Genomic DNA, 6,592 nt, shown 5'->3' on the forward strand with positions numbered 1-6,592 from the left:
ATTCCTAGAGCCTAGCTCTTGTCTTCGTCAATTCTTTATTATTACACTATATATATAATAAATAATAATGTATGTGTGTATGTCTCGTCAGCCGACAGCCAGCGGAGGCCAGGTGTCGCCGCTATCACTGTGATAACTTATCTCTTATCAGCTTCCGCTGCCACCAGCTGCTCGAGTCATCACTAAATTTGCGGAATTTATACTCAAATCATGACTTTTAGCTTGTTTCGAGCTTAACTTTAACACAACATATTAACAAAGAGCATTTCAGTTAGCATATAGATATGAAGAATGAACAGTTCTTCATGAGTACAGGTCTTCAGACGACAAATCAATCTTTCATTCATTCATATTTTTTTCTTAATACCATAATTAAAAAACTACTAACAAGTGCTTTGTCAGACGACGACCGAACTTATAAAATAGATGATCCTGTCAGTAAATTCACTGTAGGTAACATCAATTACTTGAATACATATAATAATTGAAAATAACGTAATATATATTCAATAAAATTATCGTCGTACTTACAGCAAAAATATAAAATAATATATAATACGTTATAATAAACGTTAATTTACAATTTATATTGAACATGAGGCGAGGCCGAGGACGGCGCGCTATCAGCGGTTCATTATAAAAAATGCTCAAAACACCGACTATCATAACTAACGAGCGGCTGTGATGAGATCTGTGCGACGGTGCTGATAAGGGGAGCGGAAAATTTTAATCATTACTATAATACACACGTAACATATCGACAAACACACTCTGCTGGAGATACATTTTATTTTACATTTATAAAACTAGTTTTTTTTTTAAATTGTCAATATAACGTAATATTTTAATATCGGTATCTGTTTCCGGTTCCGCGTCACGCTTATTTTCCGTTCAGTAATTCCTTGATATTTGTTTTATACGTCAACGGCCTTCTCTGATTGTTTGCTCACGGCTTGAAGGTTACATTGTTTGTTAACTACGCCCTGATGATGAAAGTTTATGTTAGTTTAGAAGATGTGCCGCTCTAGAGTTTATAGAGATGGAAGAAGATAAATAGAGAAAGAAGTAAGATCTCTCTCTCTCTCTCACACACACTACAACTCTAAGAGTGGAGTGATAAAAGCCTAGTGAAGCCAGTCATTCCTATCACAAACTGTGATCATACAAGAACATTACTTCATCTTCTTAGCCGTATAATATCAACTATTCGGTTTAAATTTTCATTAGTTAGTTCATGAGAAAATCATGAAAGAAACTATACCTTTTATTTTCACTTTTTCAACTACTTTTTTCCTTGCGTTTCTTTTATTCTAGGAAACATTACTGAATAAAAACAGATGGATATTTTAATTATCAATGACTATATTAAAAAATAGACTAACGGAAAGGCTTCGTGACAAATAAGATAAAGTTGTTATATACACTCGAAGTCAATCGCCAACAGAATCAGAGATCGCGGAAGAGATTAGAATTAAGAAAGACATACAGCATCCAATATAAGTGCGGGATGCGAGGAGGAGAACATTGTGCAGATAAATACTTCGAGTATCCACAGAAACACATTACTTTGATAGTTACCGCAAACCGGCCTCCTGGATAGTTGTTAGATAGTTTAACCTTAGTCACACGAATAGCGAATAACTATACGGATTATATAGTAATTGGCAATAGGAAGTTAACTAATTGTTTACAAACAAACGAACTCAATGACGAAATGTAGTATTGACTGAAATGTATCAGAAAAGCGTTTAAAATTAAGAAATGAGCTGCGGTAACATAGAAAAGTAAAAGTTCAAAGAAAATACATGAGCATGCCACAGCCTCCCGAGCAGCTGCAGCTCAAATATGTTCTTCTGATGGACTACGTTTTGCAGATTGAGGTGGAACGATAGACGAAGACGGACAGGTTTCTTCAACGACATCGAGCAGAGCGCCGTCTCCGACTGGACCTAAAGACACGTTTTCATTAACATTCAACCCTAACTTATGACTCCCTGTTACAATTAAAATTACGTCTGTAAGAAATTACCACTAAGATGTCCTTTAATACCATCGGTTAGCTCGAAACAATTGGAGTCATTTAGAGTTCTGTGGGCACGTTAACGAACGGACGGAAAAAATAATAGGTATAAACAATAATACTACAAGCTGACCGGAGAGAGAAAATCCTAGGATTCGAACTTCTGATGGATTCGAACGCATGACAAATGGATGCAAGAATAGCGATTAATATTGAAGCAACATCCAGCTGTTGCAGCGGAACACCATTTCCCTAGCTGATATGGTTCCAGTATCTCCAGGTGAGCCACCTCACGCCGTCGTCCTTACCTGTCCAGTACAGACCTGTACAGTATTTTATTTAAAACTCTACTAACTTCTCTCTGAATCGCTTTCCGTAGTCTATGGGCACACTGTCTTTGTTTACGTAGGTCATTTAAGTTATGTGTCGCTCGCTGTTCGCTCGCCGCTGCTCGCTCGCCGCTCGCTCGTCGCTCGCTAACCACGTTGCACTGATTGTTCAAGCCGTATCTCATTGTTCGCCGGCCGGTAGCTCGCCGTCATTGTTCGTGTTCATTCTCTGACCCCAGTTATATTGTTCGGGGCTTCTGTTTTTTGTTAGGTCTTTCGACTTCTGTAACACCAACAATTATTTTTTTCACTATGTATTTCCTTATCACAGTCTGTAGGTACTTTTTATTCTATACAATATAACTATTCACTTGACGTAATTTTATACGAATAGTTTATTGAGAAATTATTTCTTTTAACTTTTTACTTTAATCTCAATTACTTAAAAAATTACATATCATATCAGAATATTAAAAATGCTAACAAAATGTGTATAGGTGTGTATGTATGTTGCCACTCGATACGCAATAGCTCCCGAACCGAGTTCGTCGTAATTTTACCAAAATAAGAATATCACTGGAATAGAATTTAAGTATATTTCTTAGAAGTCTTGGATTCCGCCGCTGCTGCTTGTTCAAATGACGGGGTTTTTACTAAAATATGTTTATTTATTTTTGTATATAATCATACAAACACATACGATATACACCACTTACTATACCTACAACTTCGATTACATATAACAAGTACACGCATCAGTCAAACAATCTGCTAATTTGTTCAAGCGAGACATCAACTTTCTGTAATCAGCAAGAAAATACGAACTTATCTTCTCGGAAGACCTTTTGTCATCTAAAATTGGTGAAATATTTACCTATTATAACGATTCCTTCTGTCAAATTCAATGTATGACGCTGTCTCCGCGTCTGGCGGATGGTTATTTATATTTTTTCTCATTTGGTATAAGCCGTGGTTATTCAATCGTTATCTCTCGTGAGACATATTCCGACATGACTTGTGCCGATCAAACTGTCTGACCACCAATCTTAAACAAATGTCACTGCAGATCCTACAGACGACAGTTCGTATTTCCTATCAAGTATCAAGGACCTGTTTAATGAAATTTAAGACTTTCGCGTGTAACATTAAAAAAAAAACTAAGTTTTTCATATTCGGTTCATTTACAGCAACCGTGATCACGGGCAGACGAGATAAGCCTCATGGGAATCTTTGAAATCTTAATATGTAATAGTGTCCGAAAATCTTAGTTTCATATAAGTAGACCTGTATGTTTTATAATATTAAAAATAAGCTAATAATAGATATATTCTGGTTATATTTGGAGCGAGTTCATACATGGCTCCAGTGGCGCAATCGGTTAGCGCACGGTACTTATAAGACAGTGGCCGCGTGAGGGATGCCGGGGTTGTGAGTTCGAGTCTCACCTGGAGCAATATTTTGGACGAAACGCCTAAAATAACAAACTATATGAAGCAACATTTTATATAACATAACTATATATTTTTAATTATTAACAACACACAGAGCTTTGAATGTATTTTTCATTATTACCGTGTCCATATAGTTGTTACACGAACCGCGGTTACAGATATAGCAAAACATAGTTGTAACCAGGAGTTGTACCTAGTAATAAAAGTCAGTAGCGAAGTCAGTGAGTGGCCAGAACACTCACGGCTCAAAGCCAATACGCACCGTCACCCACATCATAAGAACCGCTCTGATGGAGATATTAGGATCTTTCTATTGTATTGAACAATATCAAAACAAAAAAGTTACTCCCACGAAATGAAACTCGCTGACTTGTTAAATTTAATGGCTGCTTGTTAACAACACAACAATTAAAGAGTTAGGTACCTACTACTGAATAAACAAATGAACTTAATAAGAAAACGAAAATATTAATTGGTCATTAAAAGAACTATTAATACTAAAACTATGCATTCAGTAGTCGTCTACACACGCACACACACACCCATACACACACACACACACACACACACACACACACACACACACACATACATACAGTCCATGACGAATAGTTCAGTAGTCGAAGTACATTAGTCCAATACCATAATAATAGAGTTGTCGACTCTACGGCGCGGGTGGTCACCGGTCACTGGTCACTAGTCACCGGTCAACATCTCTGTTTGACTGTTGGTCAACAATAAATCTCTTTATGTCTATTTATATATGTTAAACCAAGATGAGTTTTATATTAGGAATAAGTTTAAAACAGACAGTGAAAATAACTTGTTCAATATAAAATATCACTCCACTTCATTCTAACACTATTCTTAAATTCTAAACAATCTGTTTTGTCTCGTTACCACAAGTGTGACTCCGTCCGAAATACGGCAAACTGTCTGTAATGAGTTTGACGTTACCAACTTGTTGAAGGGCTCCCGTTATCTATCTCCACTGTCTGTGGACTGTGGTACGTTCAGCATCCTATATCATTAATAACACTATCTGAGACTAAGTGAGTTAGTGCTATCTACTATAGAAAACTTACTCATCTAGACCTACGTACTGTATGTACTAACGACCATCGTACAGTTTAACGATGGACAGACAGACATGTTATAATGTTAAAGGTAAATGTAGCTATGAGTTCCTCGGTTTTGGTAGTTTTAAAATATATTACGTAGTAAAATTTTTAATCAATACAATACTATAATGTTATTCAGCGCACTATACGCACTTGTACCTACTCATTCATTGTTTTATTAAATAAGTATAACTTAAGTAAGTAATTTATTTGAATAAAATAAACAAACGTTAGTTGAAGCCAGCGAATGAAACTATGCAAAAGAGATATCTCATACCACATTCAAAGAATATTACAAACTAGCTACCAGCCCCGGCTTCGCACGGGCTCTTTACAAAAAATATAAAATAGCCTATTTAATATTGAGAATTATGAAACTTATATTATGATTGAATTTATATTAATTATGGAAATGGCACGCCCGATTTTAATGATTTAAAAAGTAATTTACAGATACCTACTGATGTAGGCTTGAAAACGTAGTAATTTGTTTTTATAACACTAAGTACCGTATTTATGTAAACAGCTTTCCAATAAACGCTTTAGGAATGCCGATTTTTAGAAGTTGTAAAATGGATATAGTATGTTATCCTTAAGGTATAGACATACGCCGCCGCGGACTTTTCTGTAGACCTATATAAGATACACAATTAGACTATACATTGTTTTGTTATATCTCTCCGCGGTTGCTAGGCAACGGTTTGTTAGTAGACAGTACAACTTTGGTCATAATATAACAAAAGGTGCAAAGTCCGTGTACCTACATCATACACGTGACGCAACTCACAGCATTAGAGCACCGCGCGAGTTACGTCATAGATGACGTAATGGTCACCTGGGAGATCGGAACAGCATCTACAAGCCGGGAGATGACACGCTGAGATATGGAGATAATAAATCAAATACCGAACTACATATTATTGTTTTACACCGAGAAGAGAAAAGTGCTCGCGTCACAGACAAACAACTGACACACATTAATATATTGGTTGTTATATATGTCAGAGACTAACCTCGACATATGGAAATATTAGTGCGAGATCTGCATTAGATATACATTTATTTAATAATTAAAAACAAAGATTTTTATGAGCACTACGTGCTGAGTGATGAGTTTTGTTGCACACACAAACTTTATTTATATATAAAACGACGACGAAGTCGCGGGAACAGATAGGTACTTTCGATTATCATACCTATGTCTTTAAATCGATACGGTCTTACGTCACATATACTTAGACATATAGATTATATATAAAACATACAATATAATGATCTACCCACATATTACTCAGACATGAGATAAATATTCGAACAATGACCGAACTACCTAACATTTACCTTCAATTCCTTAAACAGTCTTCTGGGCATAATCAACAAATATATTCCGATAGTGATACTTTAATATAATTTAAGTAAATTATAAGACTAAACAATAAACCGTACCCAAATAAAAGTTAAGAGGACAAAGATTCTTTTAAACAATATCAAATAACATATCGGCATATCTTTGTTCGCAAATGGCGTTAATTAGTGCTTCCATTGCTGTGAGACGGGAGATAAATAGCCGTTTAATAACGCAGCATCCGAGACAGTATCAATCACGTACTAATAAGGACGCGGTCAAATTAATTTAATGTTAGTTACAACCTTAAAGGTTCATACGTCGAT

The 6,592-nt window shown here is 35.7% G+C and overlaps 1 non-coding gene across 1 annotated transcript; it reads left to right on the forward strand.

Annotated features, from left to right (window-relative positions):
• Nucleotides 1-3,708: 3,708 nt before the first annotated feature.
• Nucleotides 3,709-3,802, forward strand: Trnai-uau (transfer RNA isoleucine (anticodon UAU)). The gene is made up of 2 exons: nt 3,709-3,746; nt 3,767-3,802. It is a non-coding gene; the product is annotated as a tRNA-Ile (tRNA).
• The last annotated feature ends 2,790 nt before the right edge of the window (nt 3,803-6,592 follow it).

This window comes from Danaus plexippus (genome assembly GCF_018135715.1).
Source record: "Danaus plexippus chromosome 9 unlocalized genomic scaffold, MEX_DaPlex mxdp_26, whole genome shotgun sequence".
NCBI lineage: Eukaryota > Metazoa > Arthropoda > Insecta > Lepidoptera > Nymphalidae > Danaus > Danaus plexippus.